At 36.9% G+C, this 22,480-nt stretch overlaps 1 long non-coding RNA gene across 1 annotated transcript; it reads right to left on the reverse strand.

The window, feature by feature from the left end:
• Positions 1-1,505: 1,505 nt before the first annotated feature.
• On the reverse strand, positions 1,506-9,657 carry LOC309852439. The gene is made up of 2 exons (XR_014305212.1): positions 9,578-9,657; positions 1,506-1,914 (listed from the first exon to the last, which is right to left on the reverse strand). It is a non-coding gene; the product is annotated as an uncharacterized lncRNA (long non-coding RNA).
• Positions 9,658-22,480: the final 12,823 nt, after the last annotated feature.

The following is a 22,480-nucleotide window of genomic DNA, read 5'->3' on the forward strand; positions in this document are numbered from 1 at the left end:
AGCTACAGCTGAATGGTAGTAAAAGAGGTTTTTAAAAAACTTTTATTCAAGAACAATCGTAATAGGGGAGAAGAAACTTCAGCATAGAACTGGGCTCAATTCCAATACAGCGAGAACAAGTAGGGTTTAAAATGTGCAAGGAACAAGTTTATGGGGGTTGGGGCAGTCTGGATGGAAAATTAAGAGGAGACATCAAGGGTAGGGGAAAATTCTTGCTAGACTGACAAACAGAATTCTTGCTGAGGGCAGTCCAGGGTGATCAGATATTGCCTGGGTGGATGAGGAATTTAATTAGATATTAAAAGTAGTCAGGTATTAAGGGCTCTGGCTAAACTGAGTTGACAGAATTCTTGCTAAAACTGGGTAATGGAAAGACAAACATTGAAACCCAAAGGTTGAAGCCTCACAATTGAGAAGAGGGTCTAGAGGAGTCTAACTAAAATTTGATCAAGGAGAAAGTATTTGGTGGTTAAAATTCTGAACAAAGCAATATTCATCCCAATCCCCAGACCCTGGAAGAACTGGAAGGTGTACTGAAGTCAAGATCTTGGTAAGTAGGGGTATGTGGAAACAAGGAGGAAGTTCTTGAATGACAACCAATCTTTGGAGAATAATCCCTCCAATCTCCCTCTAAACACACACACACACACACACCTCTAATAGCTAAAGCTAGAGAGTTTTGAACAAAAGGAGTCTGGCTAATAGGGTTGGAGTGATTTGCTATTTATTCTGTGAAAATGGTCATTGTTACTTACAAAATGAGGCAAACACTTTTTTTTTTTAAAGACTCTATAAAGACATTTAATATTTGGGTTACTTTAATGGGGAAATGTACTAGGTAAGTGTTCTTCGGATGATAATTCTGGTTTGCTACTTGACCAGTACATGGAACAGCTCTTTCCTGGATTTGATTATCAGTGCAGGTTACAGATCATCTCGTATATGTGCTGCTGAAGCTAGTACTAGAGATCATCTTGGATATTTCATACTAAATGTGCCAGAAATGTAAGACATTCCTTTCTTTTTTTTTAAGATTATTTATTCATTTATTTGACAGACAGAGATGAAAAGTAGGCAGAGAGAGGCAGACAGAGAGGAGGAAGCAGGATCCCCATAGAGCAGAGAGCCGGATGTAGGGCTTAATCCCAGGACCCTGGGATCATGACCTGAGCCAAAGGCAGAGGCTTTAACCCACTGAGCCACCCAGGCGCCCCCAAGACACTCCTTTCTTGACTGGCACAGTATACCTTCAGAGAAACTTGGAATGTGTATAACTACCTCTTCACATGTTGTAATTGATGATAGGAAGATTTTTTGTCTTTTATTTATTTTTCCTATCTCATACCACCAAGTCCAACACTGGTTTGACTATAGTCATCTCCAGTAGAGCACGACAGTAGTACTCAAAGTATGGCAACCAAGTTAGTGGTTGCATTGCTAAAACAAATTGTGGCAGGACGATGTCCATCAAGATAGTATTAAAAAAAAAAAAAGCAGAACTACACTGACAGTTTCAAACAGAATATTTAATTGCAGGAAATTTATTATACAATGTTGAATGACTGAAAGACCAAAAAGGGGATAGATTTGTAACATCAAGAAACCACTAACACCATAGAGCTTGAGGAATGAGGGGAAGGGATGGATTTACCAGATCCTAAGAGCTCTGAAGAGGAGATTCAGCCTGGCTCTTAACTGCAAAAAGAATTTGCAGGCAAGCTACAGCCCTCTTCTGCTGCTAGAGATACTGAAAGAATCGGAAAATAAGAAGTGAGTTCCTTCTCTCTTTCCGCTTTTCAGTCTCCTTTTAATTTCTCCATTGGCAAACTATAGCAGTAAGCAAGGGAGACTGGGAAATGGCTTTGTCAGAGGTCCACCTCCAGTGTCACAGAATAGAGAAGGGCACGTTTGAAGCTGAAATGATGACAGGGAAATGATTAGTATATGACACTTTTTCAATTTGCTGGAAAATAAATTAACTCATATAATTTTCCAAGTTTCTTTTTCTTCTCAGAAACATTTATCAATGTTACTAATTCCTTATAAAGGAATCTTACTACATGACAAAAAATGGTGCATATTTAGTAACAAAATACCTTAATAAAGCAAATTCTTTGTTAAACAATTCTTTGTTAAACATAAATTCTGAAATAGCTCTTGTCTAGTTTAATATGTGGTTATATGGATGAACTCATGTTTTTACATATTTTGCTGTAATTTTGATAATATAGATTTATATGTTTTTTAACTTTGTATTATCTAATAAAAATATTTCACGATGAACCACTAATTGCTCCCATCACTTAACAGTTCTCAATATCCTGGTGTGCCTGGGTGGCTCAGTCGGTTAAGTCTCTGCCTTTGGCTCAGGTCACAATCCTGGGATTCTGGGATTGAGTCCCACATTGAGGGGAGGGGTCCTTGCTCAGCAGGGAGACTCCTTCTCCCTCTCCCTCAGTCCCTACTCCTGCTTGTGCTCTCTCTTTCAAACAAACAAACAGTTCTCAATATCCTAACAAGTGTGAGAATCACGGTATGTGTATTTTTTTAAATAAACTATTAGGTATATTAGTCATCTATTTTTTTAATTGCGATATAACTGAAATATAATATGTTTTTCCAGTTGTACAACATAATGATTCAGTACTTGTATATATTGTGAAATGGTCACCACAATAACTATACATAGTTATAAAAAAGTTTTTTCTTTTGACGGGAACTTTGAACTCTTAGCAACTTTCAAATATACAATATAGTTTTATTAACTTTAGTCACTATGCTGTACATTACATCCCCATGATCCATTTATTTTATAGGAAGCTTGTACCTTTAGATGCACCTCACCCATTTTACCTACACTCCTACCCCATGTCTGGCAACCACCAATCTGTTCTGTATCTTTGATGTGTGTGTGTGTGTGTGTGTGTGTGTGTGTGTGTGTGTTTAAAGATTTTATTTATTTGACAGAGAGAGAGATCACAAGTAGGCAGAGAGGCAGGCAGAGAGACAGAGGAGGAAGCAGGCTTCCCGCTGAACAGAGAGCCCAGTGCAGGCCTCAATCCCAGGACCTGAGTCAAAGGCAGTGGCTTAAACCACTGAGCCACCCAGGCATCCCTGATAGGTGTTTTTTTCAACATTTTAATTTTTAAGAAAAGTTTTTTTCAAACTAAGCCCAATGTGGGGCTTGAACTCACGACCCCAAGCATCACATGCTCTACTGACTGGGCCAGCTAGGTGCCCCTCTTTAATATGTTTGGTTTTTTTTTTAAAGTTTCTTCTTATTTGAAGGCAGTTATTCTTTTTTTTTTTTTTTTTTTTTTTAGATTTTATTTATTTATTTGACAGAGATCACAATTAGGCAGAGAGGCAGGCGGGGCGGGGGGAAGCAGGCTCCCCGCTGAGCAGAGAGCCTGATGCAGGGCTCGATCCCAGGACCCTGGGATCATGACCTGAGCCAAAGGCAGAGGCTTAACCCACTGAGCCACCCAGGTGCCCCTGAAGGCAGTTATTCTGAATTGAGAATAAAATAAAATTGAAGGGACACATGGGTGGCTCAGTCAGTTGAGTCTGACTCTTGGTTTTGGCTAAGATCATGATCTCAAGGTCATGGGATCGAGCCCCACATGAGGCTCTGTGCTCAGTGCAGAGTCTGCTTGAGGATTCTCTCCCTTTCCCTCAGCCCCTCTCCCCACTTGTGTGCTTGCTCTCTCTCTAAAATAAAATATTTAGAAATAAATAAAATTGCGAATGAAAAAAACCAAGAATTATTTCTTGTCTTAGTTATTTTGATTGGTCACCCATATTCTTTACACTAGAATTTTTTTTTATAACAGCCTAGGGAAGGATAAAGTACAAGTTTACCAGGCCTTGCTTAGCACCGCTTCCTGAGGTATTTGGAAAGAGTCCATACCCTACTATTAGTGCTAGTAAAGAACTTCCTAACACCGTAATTCATGAATGTCAAATCCAGATAAATTAAAAACCAATGGTTAATTTCTGGGAAAGAAAATTTACATTTAATGGGTAACTTACACGATCCAAGAACTGTGTAATTTCCTTGGTATATGTCATTTCATTTGTTCTTCACAATACTACAAATAAATACTCCTATCCAGTTTACAGTTGGGGGACTCAGAAGTGTGACAATTTATAAGTATGAGATTGTATGAGATAGAAGTCAAACTTCTATAAGTGAGATTGAAGTCAAACTTCTCTTTAGGATCACATGTCTGTACTAGTATACTTGATACAACATTTACTAAACCTGATCTTCCTTTATGAGAGCAGTGGTCTTTCAAAGGTTTTGCTACATTCCTCTTGAAACAATTTGAAAAAAAATTACTTTTTTTTTTTTCTTAACTAGGCTCCATGCCCAGCATGGAGCGCAAAGCAGGACTTGAACTCATGAACCTAAAATCAAGACCTAAGCTGAGACAAAGTCACATTTTTAAATGGACATCTACAAGATATTCTTCATGAGTTTAAATGATGCAAAATATCATTCTAGCTTATTTTCTATAGCATCACTAAACATACATAAGCTTTTTTAAAATTTAGTAATCGTGCACTGGGCCCTTTTCTTGAAATCATTTCCATTCCACTTTCATCACTGAATTTTATCTTAATGTAATAATTGCCTATCCTTAAAAATATTACTAGTTACCTTGTTTAACTTCTTGGCAACAAAAATGAAATTTTAATTTTTCCCTGTGACCTAAACACTCTATAAGTGTCAAAAAGCTTTTTAAAGATTCAGTTATTTGTCCATTCATTTAAAGAAGATGTGATGTATAGGTATATACACAATGGAATATTACTCAGCCATCAAAAGGATGAAATCTTACCATTTGCAACAACATGGATGGAATTGGAGGGTATCATGCTAAGCAAAATAAATCAATCAGAGAGAGACAATTATCATATGGTTTCACTCACATGTGTAATTTAAAGCAGAGGATTGTAAGGGAAGGAAGAGGAAAATAAGAATAGACAAAATCAGAGAGGGAGACAAACCATAAGAGACTCTTAATCAGGAAACAAACTGAGGGTTGGTGGAGGGGAGGTGGATGGTGGGATGGCATATTGTGCATCTCCCCCTGCTTGTGCTCACTCACTTTCTCTCTCTCTCAAATAAACAAAATCTTTTTAAGAAATTGTTAAAAAAAAAAAAAAAGTCTGGCACATGGTGTAATGAGCATTGGGTGTTACATGTAACTGATGAATCATTAAACTCTACATCTGAAACTAATAACATACTAGAAGTTAATTAATTGAATTTAAATAAGATTTTAAAAGATTCAGTCATAATTTTGGTATCCAGATGATAAAAAATAATAAATATATTTAACATTCTAATAATTATCGATAATATAAAAGTTCACTTGGCCCTCCTTTGGTCAAGCCCCTTTTCTTCCTGGTAAGAAATTGATATGCAAATATACCTACATGTCCAGAGCCTACAACCTCCTTTAGACCGTGCTCTAAGTACCTGAGAATTTTCCACTTAACGTACCCTCAAGCCTGCTTCCAGAGCCTGCGCCTCTTCGGTCTCTTAAGCTCTCTCCCTTCATCTGTCCTCCAAAAGGCAAACATGCTGCCTCTGTGCACAATATGGTCAAGTGGTAGCTACATTGTGAGACTAGACAGCTTAGACATACAAGTTGGGGTGTCCACATGTGGACATGAGGCCCTTTTTGTTGTGGACAAACGTGGAGATGATTAAGAGAAGGGAGCTGGATGGGGTCCTCCATTTGTACTACTGACCCAGGTCTCTAAATATCAGTAACCGGCTTGCTGGTATCTAATCTGTTTAGAAACCACTGACCTTGTTAAGATAGAGGGCTTCGAATTAGGGTAGTAAATGTTACAGGCAATAAGAAATGGTCAAAATGGGGCGCCTGGGTGGCTCAGTGGGTTAAAGCCTCTGCCTTTGGCTCAGGTCATGATCTCAGGGTCCTGGGGTCAAGTCCCGCATCGGATTCTCTGCTCAGCAGAGAGCCTGCTTCCTCCTCTCACTCTCTCTGCCGGCCTCTCTGCCTACTTGTGATCTCTGTCAAATAAACAAATAAAATCTTTTAAAAAAAGAAATGGTCAAAATGATACAATTTGAGTGTAGAAGTAACAAGAGTGGCTGACGCTTGGATGTGAATATGAAGGAAAGACCAATACTAAATATAATGCTTCAATTTTTGTCCTGATCATTTATATGAATGATAGTCTCCTTTACTAAAATAGTAAATGATGATATGTAGCAGGTATCTAGGGTAGGGTGGGGTCATGTTAAGTTGGAGGTACTTGTTGAATGTTAAAGAGGTGATATCAAGTAGGCACTTAGACATGTGTATACCTCAGTGGGAGGGTTGGTAGTAGAGTAAGAATTTGGGATTTTTCAATTAAGATACTTTTAGCTGGCAGTTATATAAATCCCAGGTAGAAGTGGCTTTTACAATAAAAGTATTTATTTCTCCACTTGGCAAGTTCAGTTGGCTAAAAGCTGAACAATTATATCAAAAGAATTTTATATTATTTATTTTCATAGTTGATACCTTTTATCAAATGCAATTGGTTGATTAATTGGAAGGGTTAGATAGTGGGAAATTATGAAAAATGGTTTTAGTGGGAAATCGTGAAAAATGATACATACTAAAGACATTTAAGTTTTATCCTAAAATCTTTAAATGAATATTCATTTATGACTTTCTTGCTTCTCTCAAGAATCATCCAGCTTGTTTTTTTTTTTATCCAGCTTTTTTTTTTTTTTTTTTTTTTTTTACCTAATTTTCATTGCTGCTTCTGCGTGTTGATGGATAGAACCTAATTCTCGCAGCACCTATTTAGTGCTGGCCTTGGCACATCAGCCAAATTATATTACATTATATTACATTACAGCTAGACATCATTCTGATGCCTTGAGTTCAAATCCAGAAGAAGAGCATATGGAGAGGGGAGGGAATAAAATTGATTGAGGGAGTTACACTTCCTTGAGGGAAATATTTTGTGTAGTTTAGACTCAGAAATGTTAGCATTTCACATATTTTAAAAAAGGATAAAATTAACGAATATAGTTTTTTATTGTTATGTAACAAATAACCACAGACCCATTTATTATCTCATAATTTCTGTGGGTCAGGAATCAGGGCACGGCTAGCTAGATTCTCTGTCAGTCTCTTAGAAAGCTGAGATCAAGGTGTCAGCTGGGCTGCAGTCTCATTGGTAGGCTTGATAAAGAAAGGGTTAACCTCCAAGCTCTTTCTGATAGTTGGCAGAAATGGTTTCTTTGTGGATATAGAATTCAGGGCAGTTTGTTTCTTCAAAGCCAGCAATAAAGAGAAAATCTTTGCTTCTCAGAGCCTCTGACTTTAGGGAAGACTGAGGCCTTCTTTTAAAGATTTACTGAATTAAGTTGGACCCTCTTAAGATAATTTACCTTTCCATTAACTCAAGGTCAACTGATTAAGGAACCTTCATTACTTTTGCAAAATCTCTTCACATTCGCCATACAATTTAACATAAAAACAAGAGTGATATCACATAACCTTTGCCATATTCTGTTGGATAGAGGCTGTTCACACTCCCACTCACACACAAGGGAAAGGTATTACCCAACAGTGTGGTATTAGGAGTGAGAATCATAGGAGATACCCTAAGATGTGTTCAGAACAGCAAAGATGGAGGGAATCCCCAAATTAAATATGAACAAATTAATTCTATTTCAAATGAATAACATAACCACACTGAAGGTGGGGAAAATGGAACTAACTTGAGTAACTCTCAGGCCAAAGACAAAAAGATCTACAAAAATAATAAACTCCAGTGAGTGGGTTTGCTTATCACGGTTGTATGCATTAGCAATTCTGAAACTACTTAATGTGCATTCTAAGACTAAACAAATAAGCAAATATGGGTAATGGGGGCCAGGTTTCTAACTATAAGAAAAGGGATTTTAGGTGTGGGAAAGAGTTTAGAATGAACGCTGTGATGTTGAATTGAAATTGGAAGCATCCATACAAACAGATTTTTTTTTCCCCAGGGATAGACAGATATGTGTGTATACATGCATAGTAGTATATGAGGGTTCCAAAAGCTGGAAACAACCCAAGTATCCATCAGCAGGTGAATGGATACATATGTGGAATATCTATATAAGGGAATTTATTCAGCCATAAAAAAATGAAGTACCAATACACGATACAACATAGATGAACCTTGAGAACACTGTGCTAAGTGAAGTAAGCCAGACACAAAAGGACAAATACTGTACAATTCCATTTATCTGAAACATCTAAATTAGCCAAATTCATAGAGAAAGAAAGTGGATTAGATATTTCTAGGGGTTAGGGAGAGCAGGGAATGGGAGTTATTGCTTAATGGTTACAGTTTCTGTTTGAGATGACAAAAAGTTTTAGAAATACATGGTGGTGATGGTTGTACAATGTTGTGAAAATAATTAATGTCACCTAACTGTACATGTTATTGTGTGTGAGGACTTTAGTGAGGGGGACAACAATAATTTTAAATTTTATTTTTTGGGGCCCCTGGGTGGCTCAGTGAGTTAAGCCCCTGCCTTCAGCTCAGGTCATGATCTCAGGGTCCCGGGATTGGCCCCGCATAGGGCTTTCTGCTCAGCGGGGAGCCTGCTTCCCTCTCTCTCTCTGCCTGCCTCTCTGCCTACTTGTGATCTCTGTCTATCAAATTTAAAAAAATTAATTTTTTTTATTTTTAAAGTCATTTTACATTTTAAGCCATAGTTAGTGTTTTCATTTGTGTTTTAATCTGCTCTGAGGCAACTTTTATTCTTTCTAAGCTCAAGAGCAGGCCAAATTTGGCTGTTAAGTAGAGAACTCATTTAATGGGATTATTCTCTAATAGGTTTTGTATAACCTTATTTTGTATAACCTTATAACTTATTCTCTAAATAGATTTGTATAACCTGTCTCAATCCTGTTGTAGTTTACATTAAGTCATATTAATTATTTTAACTAAAGGGTAATGCCAATTGGATCCAACTCTTTCAAGCCAATTTGTAAGCACCAACGGCTAATTTTAATTCATTACTCATTGGGTTATAATGTGCATGCCCACGATGGCGTATCATTTATTTATTTATTTATTTTTAAGATTATATTTATTTATTTGACAGGCAGAAATCACAAGTAGGCAGAGAGGCAGGCAGAGAGAGAGGAGGAAGCAGGCTCCTGGCTAAGCAGAGAGCCCGATGTGGGACTTGATCCCAGGACCCTGAGATCATGACCTGAGCCTAAGGCAGAGGCTTTAACCCTCTGAGCCACCCAGGCGCCCCACAATGGTGTATTTTAATGCAATGGGTGCTATAACCATGGTAGTTTATGCAAGGCAATAAATGATTAAGGTGAGAAATAAGTGTCCTCTATTTTATGTTCAGTAACTCAGCTCTAAGTTTATAGAGGAAACTTTTTTTAAATTTAGTGTGATCCCCAGGTATAACTCTAATTCGGGCCCCAGTATTGAGTAAGTCCATGAAGACTGGTCAAATCATTCATTTCAACAGATGCTAAAGTTAGTTCAGCACTTAGGTAGAAGAGCAAAAGCCAGTTTTCACCTTTTGTCTTTCCAAAATATAAGCTGTTTTAGTAAAGTCTGGATTTCCAATTGGTTCAGATTCTAAACGTCTGTTTCAGTTTTTTTGTTTTTTCTCTTGTATCCAAGTTTGTCTTCCTTCCTCCCTCCCTTCCTCTTTCCTTCTATCTATGCTTCCTTCCTTCCTTCCTTCTTTCTTTCCTTTATTATTATTTTTTTTTTACTGGGTGGGTTGGAATAGTGGACATATTCACTCATGTTCAGGGAGGCCCTCTCTAGCCTGCTCATATTTATAAGTTTCTTCTTGAGTACCTCAAATCAATATCATCAGGATTCAGGACCTGCCCCAGAGTAATTGTTGAATTGACCCCTTGACTGTGCCACAGGGTTAAGATGGGTGTTTTTCACTATAACCCTGAAGATCAAAATATATTTGGCAACAGAGGCATAGGCAGCACCAGAGACATTTTGTAGGGTTCTTGTGAGCATTTTTTTTTTATGAGTGTGATCTCAACATGCCACATAATAATTGTTCTTGTCTGCATGAGTAACCACCCAATGTGTAGGGTATCAGTCTTCCCTCGGAGCACTCTACAGAATGGAAATAAATGCCTGGTTGAAGTTAAAATGGCAAAGATTAACAAGGCAGGAAACAATAAGTGTTGGAGAGGATATGGAAAAAGGGGAACCCTCTTTACACTGTTGGTGGGAATGCAAGATGATGTGGCCACTTTGGAAAATAGTGTGGAGATTCCTCAAGAAATTAGAAATAGGGCTACCCTATGACCTGGCATTTGCACTACAGGGTATTTACCCCACAGATACAGATGTAGTGAAAAGAAGGGCCACAAGTACCCCAATGTTCATGGCAGCAATGTCCACAATCGCCAAACTGTGGAAAGAGCTGAGATGCCCTTCAACAGACAAATGGATAAAGAAAATATGGTCCATATATACAAGGGAATATTACACAGCCATTAGAAAGGATGAAACCTAACTTTTGCATCAATACGGGTGGGATTGGAGGAGATTATGCTGAGTGAAATAATTCAAGCAGAGAAAGTCAATTATCACATAGTTCCACTTACTTGTGGAGCATAAGGAATAACATGGAGGATGTTAGAAGGAAAGGAAAAGTGAAGGTGGGGAATCAGAGGGAGAGAAGAACCATGAAATACTGTGGACTCTGGGAAACAAACTGAGGGTTTTAGAGGGGAGGGGGTAGAGGGATGGGTGACCCTGGTGCTGGGTATTAAGGAGGGCATGTATTACCTGGAGCACTGGCTGTTGTACATAAATAATTAACCATGGAACACTGCATCAAAAGCTAATGATATATTTTATGGTAACTCACATAACAATAAAATTTTTTTAAATGCCTGGTTGAGACACACAAAGAATAATCACAGGCTAAGAGTCATTTCCCCAAGGCCATTTATCCACATTTATCCTTTGTGTGCCTCTAAGTCCCCCAAGGCCAGTATCAGTCACAACTTATGCTAGAATGCAGACACATGATTCACCGAGGCACACAGATAGATCTGTGCTGAGACACACTACCCAGGGTCACTTTAAAAGATGCCCTGAATCCCATACTCTTATTCCTAAATACCAGTAATCCAAACATCAAACTTAGGTCAGTTATATCTATAAGACATGTTTGGTATAACTTAGCCAACGTAGCACAAAGCAGCATAGATCAAGTAGCATATGAGCCAGCAGCAGCAGTCCAAAGTATGTGCTTGCCAGCAGGCAGCAACACCAGAGAGGAAGCCAGAGCAACAGAAGGAAGACCTTTGATGATGGTGGTCATTAGCTAGGAAATCTGATCATCCTAAAGAGATGATATGGACACCCACATAATATTTATTTTGGATATAGAGACTGATGACAATAGACATCCACTGACAGGGTTTAAAAAAGCTTGTTAATCACATAATGAGGCTTACTATTGGATCTCAAACAAGTGCTAAAATGCTTGTGGGAAGCAAGGAAAGGAGACTGGCTTGGGGTTTTCATGGTTGGAGGTGAGGTTGAGCTAGGGATCCTGGCCATAGTTTGTACTTCTCACTGGGTCAAAGGAAGAAGCATTCAGGCTTTCTGTTGGGCAATAGGGGAAGATGGATTGGTGAAACCTAAAAGCTGTCCTCAGATAGACACACATATATATTGATGAAATAGAACTTAGAGTCTGGAAATAAATCCTTGTATTTATAGCTAATTTATTTTCAACAATGTTGCCAGCCCAGTTCATTGGGGGAAAGGTAGTCTTTTCAACAAATGGTGCTGGAGCAACTGTTTATCTACAAGCAGAAAGATGGATTTAGACCCATATCTCACACATACACAAAACAAAACATACATTAACTAAAAATGGATCACAGACTAAAATGAAAAACCTAAAATGTTTATTCTTTTAGAAGAAAATATAAGATATTATCATCAAGATCTTGAGTTAGGCAGTATTTCTTAGATGCTATACCAAAAGCACAGTCCGCAGATGAAAAATTGGGCTTCAACAAAATTAGAAACTCTCATGTGTCCAAAGACCCCACCCAACAATGAAAAGCAACTGACAGGGAGAAAATATTTTCAAAACGCATATCTGATAAAGGACTATATCCAGAATTTATTAAGAATTCTTTCAACTCAGTGAGAAACCAACATCTCATGTTTATGTAAAATGTAAAAAATGGGCAATGGATATGAACAGACATTTTCCCAAAGAATATGTACCAACGGGTCTTAAATACATGAGGAGATACTCAACATCATTAGTCATTATGAAAATGCAAATTAAAACCATTTTATACCCACTAAATGGATATAAAAATGAGAGAAAATAATAAATGTTGGCAAGGATATGGATAAATGGGAACCCTCATATACGGAAAAGTAAAATCATGAAGCCCCCTTGAAAAACAGTTAAACATAAATAATTAAACATAAAATTACCATGTAATCCATGTAATCTTTGTGTGTCTCTAAGTCCCCATACGTGTGTGTTTCTCTGTTCCATTGTCCTTCTCTTTGTCCCCTCATTGCTCTCACCCCATTCCTCTGTCCTTCACTCTGTTTCCTCTCTGGTGGCCCCTATGACTGCTTCTTTACTTTTTCCATTTTCTTCCCTCTGTCCCACCCTCCCTGATCCACATCTCTATCTTCCTCTCTCTGTGTTTCCCCCATTTATACCTCTGTCTACTCTACCTCTCTCTGGATTCCTGTTTCTCTTTTTCCCTTTGTGAATCCCCTGGTCATTCTCTGTCCCTTGTTCACCCTCTATCCTTTTCTCTAGGTGTTCTTTGTGTCTTTCATTACATGTCAGTCATTCATACAGTCTCTTGTCTTGCCTTCCTTATATCTCAGTTTCCCCTCCCTGCTCTGCTGCCTCATTCCCCAGTATTACCTGAGACCTGTTAAGTCCTCCAGATGTCATCTAAAACTTATTTTAATATAATATCTTCAATTCTGCCTAAAAAATGTTTCAGTCCTAATTTATACAAATGAAGGCCTTACATTTGATTTAGAGGAGCTATTCTCTCTCAAAACATTATATGCTTAATATTGTCTTACTATATACCGAGCTCTATGGTGGCTGAAGTTGCACTGATTAACAAATATCTATCCAAAGCACTCTACAAACATGACTTCCTGATACTTATTTATATTGTATATTTTACCTTATCTAAATCAAGGAAAATAAAATCTTATGCAGTAATCCAATGTGGTTATACATGATGAATGAAGTCTGTAGTAAAATCAAGACACAAAAAGTCTTAGAGGGCTCACCTGGAATGCTATACTATTTTTAACATTTTATTTATTCATTAGAGAGAGGAAAAGAGAGCACAAGCAGGGGGAGAGGAATAGGGAGAGGGAGAAGCAGACTCCCTGCTAAGCTGGGAGACTCTTAACCATCTGAGCCACCCATGTGCCCCTCTGAGCCATCCAGGTGCCCCAGGATACTATACTATTTTTGTCTACTTAGCTACCTATCCCAGTAAGGTTGGAAAGTCAAGGAGAAGTAGGTGGAAAATTTTCACCCAATAACTGCAACAAAAGCATGCAATGGATAAAGGATAATATTTTAAAGACTGTGCTAGAAAAACTGGATAGTCCAAAGAGAAAAAAATAGTCAACCCTTATATCACATCTTTCACAAAAATTAACTTGAGATATCTAACATAGCTAGGTGAAAATATAGGAGAATATATTTATGACTTGGAGTTAGGCAAAGACAGAAAAAGCTGTAGCAATAAAAGAAAAATGTGATATATTAGATTTAATTAGATTAAAAACTTCCAATGATGTTATTAATGAAATGATTAGGCAAACCACAAGATGGGAGAAAGTATTCAAAATACACATTTTTACCAAGGACCTGTAACCAGAATATATAATAAATTCCTATAACTAAAGAATTATATAACCCTAATAAAAATGTACAAAGATGGGGTGCATGTGTGTGTATGCAACTAAATATTACTTAGAAATCAAAAAATGAAATCTTATCATTTTCAATGATGTGGATATAACTAGAGGGTTTTATGCTGCTAAGCAACATAAGTCAATCAGAGAAAGACAATTACCATATGGTTTCACGTGAAATTTAAGAAACAAAACAAAGGAGCATAGGGGTGGGAGGGACAAATAAAACAAGATGAAATCAGAGAGGGAGACAAACCCTAAGAGACTCCTATTCATAAAAAACAAACTGAGAGTTGTGGGGAGAAGGGGGTGGGAGAATGGGGTAACTGGGTGATAGGCATTAAGGAGCACACATGATATAATGAGCCCTGGGTGTTACATACAACTGATAAATCACTGAACTCTATCTCTGAAACTAATAATATGCTATATGTTAATTAACTGAATTTAAATTAAATATAATTTTAAAAAATAAAAATTTTTTTTAAAGACCCATCTATATATTGCCTCCAAAAAACTCACTTCAGACTGAAAGTCACATGAAGATTGAAAGTGAGGAAATGGAGAAACATTTATTATGCAAACGGATTTCAAAAGAAAGCTGGGGTAGCATTACCTGTATTGGACAAAATAGACTTTAAAACTAAGACTGTAACAAGAAACAAAGAAGGACACCATACAATAATAAGGGGGACAATGAGATATAACAACTGTAAATGTTTATGCACCCAACATGGGAGCACCCAAATACATAGAACAATTAATAACAAACATGAGGGAAGTAATTGATAGTAATATAATAATGGTAGGGAACCTGCAGCGCCTGGGGGGCTCAGTCATTAAGTGTCTGCCTTCAGCTCAGATCATGATCCCAGGGTCCTGGGATCAATCCCCACACCAACTCCTGCTTCGGGCTCCCTACTCCGCAAGAAGATTACGTCTCCCTCTTCCACTCCCCTTGCTTGAGTTCCCTCTCTCACGGTGTCTCTCTCTCTGTCAAATAAATAAATAAAATCTAAAAAGAAAGAAAGAAATGATACAGAAACAAACAAACAAAAAAAGAACAGATCAGATCAATGAACCAGGAGCTGGTTATTCAAGAAGATCAACAAAACTGGTAAACCTGTAGCCAGACTCAAATAAACAAAATCATTAATGAAAGAAGAGACATAACCAATACCACAGAAATATAAGAATTTGTAAGAAATTTTATGAAAAACGATATGGCAACAAGTTGGACAACTAGAAGAAACAAATAACCTACCAAAACTGAAGCAGGAAGAAATTAAAATTTTGAATAAACCAATTACCAGTAAAGAAATTGACTCAGTGGGGTGCCTGGGTGGCTCAGTGGGTTAAGCCTCTGCATTCGGCTCAGGTCATGATCTCAGGGTCCTGGGATCGAGCCCTGCATCAGGCTCTCTGCTCGGCAGGGAGCCTGCTTCTCCCTCTCTCTCTCTGCCTGCCTCTCTGCCTACTTGTGATCTCTGTCAAATAAATAAATAAAATCTTTAAAAAAAAAAGAAATTGACTCAGTAATCAAAAATCTCCCAACAAACAAAAGTCCAGGATCAGACAGCTTCACAGGAGAATTCTACAAAACATTTAAAGAAGTTTTACTGTCTATTCTCAAAATATTCAAAATGAAAGAAGAGAAAGGAAAACTCCCAAATACATTCTATGAGGCCAGCACTAATTACCCTGATACCAAAACCAGATAAAGACACCACAAAAAAAGAGAACTATAGATCTATATCTCTGATGAACATAGACACAAAAATCTTCAACAAAATATTAGCAGATCAAATTTAACAATACATTAAAAACTTCATTCAGCACAATTAAGTAGAATTTGTTCCCAGGATGCAGGGTGGTTCAATATTTGCAAATCAATCAATGTGATACAGCACATCAACAAGAGAAAGGGTAAAAACCTTATGATCATTTCAATAGATGTGGAAAAATAATTTGACAAAGTACAACATCCATTCATGATAACAACCCTCAGCAAAGTAGGTTTAGAGGGAACATACCTGGACATAATAAAGACCTTATAGGAAACACCCATATCATCCTCAATGGGGGAAAACTGAGAGGTTTTCCATTAGGGTGAGGAACAAGACAAGGATGTCCACTCTCATACTTTAAAAAAATATATTTATTTAAATTCCCATTAGTTAACATACAGTGGAATCTTATTTTCAGGTATACCATATAGTGATTCAACACTTACATACAATACCCAGTGCCCATCACAACAAATGCACTCTTTAAACCCTCTTGCCACTTTTACCCAACATAATACTGGAAGTCCTAGTTACAGCAAGGAGACAAGAAAGAAATAAAAGGCAGCCAAATTGGTAAGGAGGAAGCAAAACTTTCACTATTTGTAGATGACATGGTACTATATGTAGAAAACTCTAAAGACTCCACCAGAAAACTACTAGAACTGATAAATGAATTCAGTAATGTCACAAGATACAAAATCAATGTACAGAAATCTGTTATGTTTCTATAAGTGAAGCAAAAGAAAGAGAAATTAATAAAACAATCCCATGTACAGTTGCACCAAAAATAATAGAATACCTAGCAACAAACTTAACCAAAGAAGTGAAGACCTGCACTCTGAGAACAATAAAACATCAATGAAAAAATTGAAGATGAGGGGCACCTGGATGGCTCAGTTGGTTAAGCGACTGCCTTTGGCTCAGGTCATGATCATGAAGTCCTGGGACTGAGCCCCAAATCAGGCTCCTTGCTCAGTGGAGAGCCTGTGTCTCCCTTCACCCCCACCCTCCACTCCTGTGCTCTCTTACTGTCTCTCTCTCAAATAAGTAAGTAAAATCTTCTAAAAAATTGAAGATGACACAAAGAAATGGAAAGACATTCTATGCTCATGGATTGAAAGAACTGAAAGAATTAATACTGTTAAAATATCTACACTATCCAAAGCAATATACAGATTTAATGAAATCCCTATCAAAATACTAACAGCATTTTTCACAGAACTTCAAAGAACAATCCTAAAATTTGTCCAAAATCAGAAAAAAAGAAACCCTGAATAGTCAAAGGAATCTTGAAATAAAACCCCAAAACTACCACAAATTCCAGACTTCAAGTTACAATACAAAGCTACAGCAACAAAAGCAGTATGGTACTGGCACACACACTCACACACACACACATACAAAATACATAAATCAATACGTCAGAACAGAAAACCCAGAAATAAACCCCCAAGCTGTCAAGTAATTACTGACCAGTAATATTCAACAAAGCAGGCAAGAATACATAATCAGAAAAAGACAGTCTCTTCAATAAATGGTGCTGGGAAACCTGGGCAGCCACATGCAAAAGAATGAAATTGGACCACCTTCTTTCTCCATAAACAAAAATAAACTAAAAATGGATTAAAGACCTAAATGTGAGACCTGAAACATATAAAAATCCTTGAAGAGAGCATAGGCAGTAATTTCTCTGACATTAACCATAGCAACTTTTTTCTAGATATGTCTCCTGAGGCAAGGGGAATAAAATCAAAAATAAACTAGTGGGACCACATCAAAACACAAAGTTTCCCTATAGCAAAGGAAATGGACAACAAATCTAAAAGGCAACCAACAGAATGGGAGAGGATATTTGCAAACGACATATCTGATAATGGATGAGTATTCAAAATACATAAAGAACTTATAAAACTCAACACTCAAAAACCAAATAATCCAATTAACAAATGAGCAGAAGTCATGAGTAGACATTTTTCCAAAGAAGACATATAGATAGCCAACAGATACATGAGAAGACGCTCAACATCACTTATCATCAGGGAAATGCAAATTAAAACTATAATGAGATACCACCTCACAGCTGTCAGAATGGCTAAAATAAAAAACACAAGAAACAACTAGTATTGGTGAGGATGTGGAGAAATAGGAACCCCCTTTCATTGTTGGTGAGAATGCAAACTGTTGCAGCCATTGTGGAAAACAGTATGGAGGTTCCTCAAAAAACTAAAAATAGAACTACCCTCTGATCCAGTAGTCACACTGCGACTACAAAATACAAAAGCACTAATCCAAGGGGATATATATACTCCTATGTTTACTGCAGCATTATTTACAATAGCCAAACTATGGAAGCAGCCAAAGTGTCCATCAACTGATGAATGGTTATAGAAGATGTGATATATATATATATATATACACACACACACACACACACACACACACACGATGGAATAGTATTCAGCCATAAAAAGAATTAAATATTGCCATTTGCAATGACATGGATGCAGCTGGAGAGTAAAATGTTAACCGAAATAAATCAGAAAAGGCAAATACCATATGATTTCACTCATATGTGGAATTTAAGAAACAAAACAAATGAGGAAAGGAAAAAAAGAGAGAGACAAAGCAAGAAACAGATTTTTAACTAAAGGAAACAAACTGATGGTCACCAGAGGGGAGGTGGGAAGCAAGAAATAGGGGATGAGGATTTAAAAGTACGTTTATCATGATGAAAATAAAATAAAACAAAATGATAGAAAAACATTTTGTTCTGAGTACCTGTTTCTTTTGGGTATATACCCAGAAATGATTTGCTAGATAAGATGGTGACTGTATGTTTCATTTTATAGGAACTGCCAAATTATTTTCCATAGTAACTACACCATTTTACATTGCTATGAGCAATGTATGAAGATTCCCAACTTTCCACATCCTTGCCAACACTTGTTACTTTCCTTGTTTATTTATTTTAGGTATCCTAATGGGTGTGAAGTATCTTATTGTGATTTTGATTTGCATTTCCTTAATAACTAATGATGTCTACTCAAGAACTTTGCATTTATTTATTTATTTGGTGATAGGAACAAAGTTTATTTGACACTTCATGGACAGTCTCAGAAAACTACAAATTAAGTGGAAGACAGAAAAGTTTTATAGGATAATCAATAAAGAACAGGGAAGAGACAAATAGAAAATATCTGATTGGCTGGGGCCACATAGTCAACCTTCTTGGGAATGGGAAGGCCCAGAGTTGGCTTGCCATTTGGGGATTAGCAGGCTGGATTGCATTTCTGGTCAGAGTATTCACAAGGACACAGAAATTATGCAAGTTTCGGTTTGCTGACATGGCACCCAGGCAGACACAGCTCCATCTTGGCTTAGATTACTGCCTTAATTATAAAAGGCTGTAACTCAGGTACAGTAAGAAGGAAGGGATGCATAGAGTAAGGTACGAGGAAAGGGCCTGGAACTTCCATGCTCTCTCTGAGCACCAGTCTTTCCAAATCTCCATGGATTCACCCAACCAGAAGCTCTCTGAACCCCATCTGTTTTGTTTTTTATGGAGACTTCATTAATAGGCCCAATTGATGAAATTATTGTCCCTTGTTGACTGATTCAACCTCAACTTTTGCCCACTTTTTTTTTTTCTGTTTTTGGTTTTGCTTTTTTAGTAGTCTCTATGCCCAACATTAGGCTTGAACTCAGGTCCCAGAGATTAAAAATCACATGATCTTACTTATTGAGCCAGCCAGGCACCCCTGCCCACTTTTAAATTGTATCCTTATTTTATTCTAAGTTGTAATAGTTCTTTATATATTCAGGATACTAAACCCTTATCAGATATATGATTTTCCAGTATTTTGTACCACTCTGTAGATTGTCATTTCACTTTCTTGATAATATCCTTTGGTGTATATTAAGTTTTAAATTTTATGAAGTTCAATGTATCTGAATTTTTTATTGCTTATACTTTTGGTGTCAAAATCTAAGAATCTATTGACAAATAGGAGGTCATGAAGATACTCCTGTTTTTTGCTAATAATATTAGTTTCTGGAGTAGAATTTAGTGATTCATCACTTCCTATAATATCCAGGGCTCGTCACAAGTGCCCTAAGGTCCTCTTAAATTTTGTAGTCTTAAAGGTTTTGTTTAATATTTTCTAGTTTTCAGTGTGCAAGTCTTTTACCTCCTTCATTAAATTTATTCTTAGGTATTTTATTCTCTTTGATATTAATGAAATGGTTTCCCCACTCTCCTTTTCAGATGGTTCATTGCTGGTGTATGAAAATACAAGTGATTTTTGTTTGTTGATCTTGTATTCTGTAACTTTGCTCTATTTGCTTATTAGTAGTTTCTTTGTGGTTTCATTTCAATTTTCTACATATAGAATGATGTCTGCAATTAGAGATGGTTTAACTTAGTCCTTTACATTATAGATATCTTTTATTTCTCTCTCCCTTTTTTTTTTTTTTTTTAGAGATGGAGAGACAGCAAGAGAGGGAATACAAGCAGGGGGAGTGGGAGAGGGAAAAGCAGGCTTCCCGCCAAGCTGGGAGTTCAATATGGGGCTCGATCCCAGAATGCTGGGATCACAACCTGAGCTGAAGGCAGAGGTTTAACCCACTGAGCCACCCAGGTGCCCCTATTTCTCTTTCTTACCTACTTGTTCTGACTGTGGCTCCCAGTACATGAATAGGACACTCTACTCACAAAACAAGAATATCAAGATGAGGGTGCCTGGGTGCTCAGATGGTTGAGCATCTGCCTTTGGCTCAGGTTATGATCCTGGGGTCCTGGGATGGAGTCCCGCATCAGGCTTCCTGCTCAGTGGGGAGCCTGCTTCTCCCCCTTTCATTAATAAATAAACTCATAAAAAGATATCAAGATGAAAATGAAAAGGTGAGTAAAGCAAATACTACCAAGCATGCCTGGGTGGCTCAGTCAGTTAATCATCTGCCTTTGGCTCAGGTCATGATCCCAGGGTCCTGGGATCAAGTCCCACACAGGGTTCCCTGCTCAGCAGGGAGTCTGTTTCTCCTTCTCCTTCTGCCCCTCCCCACTACTCATGTGCTCTCTCTCTCTCACATAAATAAATAAAATCTTTAAAAAAATATGAGATTAAAAAAAAAAAGCAAATACTACCAAAAAAGGTAAATGCAAACTACTGAGAACAGACTAATTAGAAACACTGAATGGGACTTGAGGTTGCTCCATTTTTTTAAAAAAGATTTTATTTATTTGTTTGACAGAGAGAGATCACAAGTAGACAGAGAGGTAGGCAGAGAGAGAGGAGGAAGCAGGCTCTCTGCTGAGCAGAAAGCCCGATGCAGGACTCGATCCCAGGACCATGAGATCACAACCCAAGCTGAAGGCAGAGGCTTAACCCACTGAGCCACCCCGGCACCCGCTCCATGGTTTTAAAAGAGAAAACCCATCAAGAAGACATGTTAATTTCTATAGCTCTAAATAAAATAGCTCTGAAATGTATTAAGCAAAATTTAGTGGGAATACCTAGAGAAAAGTTTCTTAACATGATCATAAATTTATTTATTATAATCACTTATAGAAATGGAAGTTCTAAGTTTTTAAAAAAATTAAAGCTAATTTCTGTTGGGGTGAATACAATAGTGTTTGTTCTATTAATATTACTTATATCTACATTTACATACAAATCTAATTTTACATGTGTTAAGCATATAATATAAATTAATAAATAAAAGACATGATCAATACAAAACAACAGATGATGCAGTAACTATATAGAGAAACATTAAAGTTTGCAACTTTTTGTGTTAACTTTGGTATAATATTGTTAAAATATACATACACACATTAAACATTTGCTTTTTAAGTAACATGAAAATTCACATAACTTGATTATATTCAAAACTAAACCTTCTGAATTAAAATGGAAGAAATCACAAAATATATTGACTATAATGATATAAATTTTTAAAAAAAATGAAACACTAGGAGATTGTAAAAATGAATGCATCCATCAAGCCATTTGTACAAATAGTAATTCTTGGCTAAAGGAGAAAAATAAAAATAAAAATTATAACCTTGACTTTCAGAAGAAAAAAGGAAAAGGGTAGAAAAGTTTTAAGTATGACTAAATAAGCTTCAAAAAGCAATAAATAAAAGTTAGCTTCAAGAGGTTAGTAATTATTAAATGCATTGAAAATGTGACTAAAAGAATAGAGCTTTTTTAAATAAAAAAAATAGAAAAATGATAGGCAAGAATATTCAGAAAGAGACATAGCTACAGGCATGGAAGAGATTAAGTAATCATACAATTTCGTTTTTGCATAAAGATTACCCAAGATGTCTCTGTTTTGTCTAGAGAGAGCTGCATACTTCAGATTGTAGGTGTTAACAAGCAATTTCTTTGCATTTATTTTGCTTATTTGGTAATTTTCTTCTGTGCCTAGTTTAAATTTAAGTTTTTTGTTTTTGTTTTTTTTTCATAATCTCTACCAAACTCACAACCCTGAGATCAAGAGTCACATGTTCCACCAACTAAGCCAGCCAGGCACCCCATGCCTAGTTTAAATTATATAAGGCATAGATGTTAATAGTATGTTAGGTATTATAATGTGTAACTTTTCTCTGGTGTTAATGTGAAGTATTGTTCGATGTGAGATATAGACCATAAAAATCTAAATATTTTTTATTTTTATTTTTTGTAAATAGGCTCTATATATCCAGT

Source organism: Mustela nivalis (genome assembly GCF_964662115.1).
Source record: "Mustela nivalis genome assembly, chromosome: 18".
Lineage (NCBI taxonomy): Eukaryota > Metazoa > Chordata > Mammalia > Carnivora > Mustelidae > Mustela > Mustela nivalis.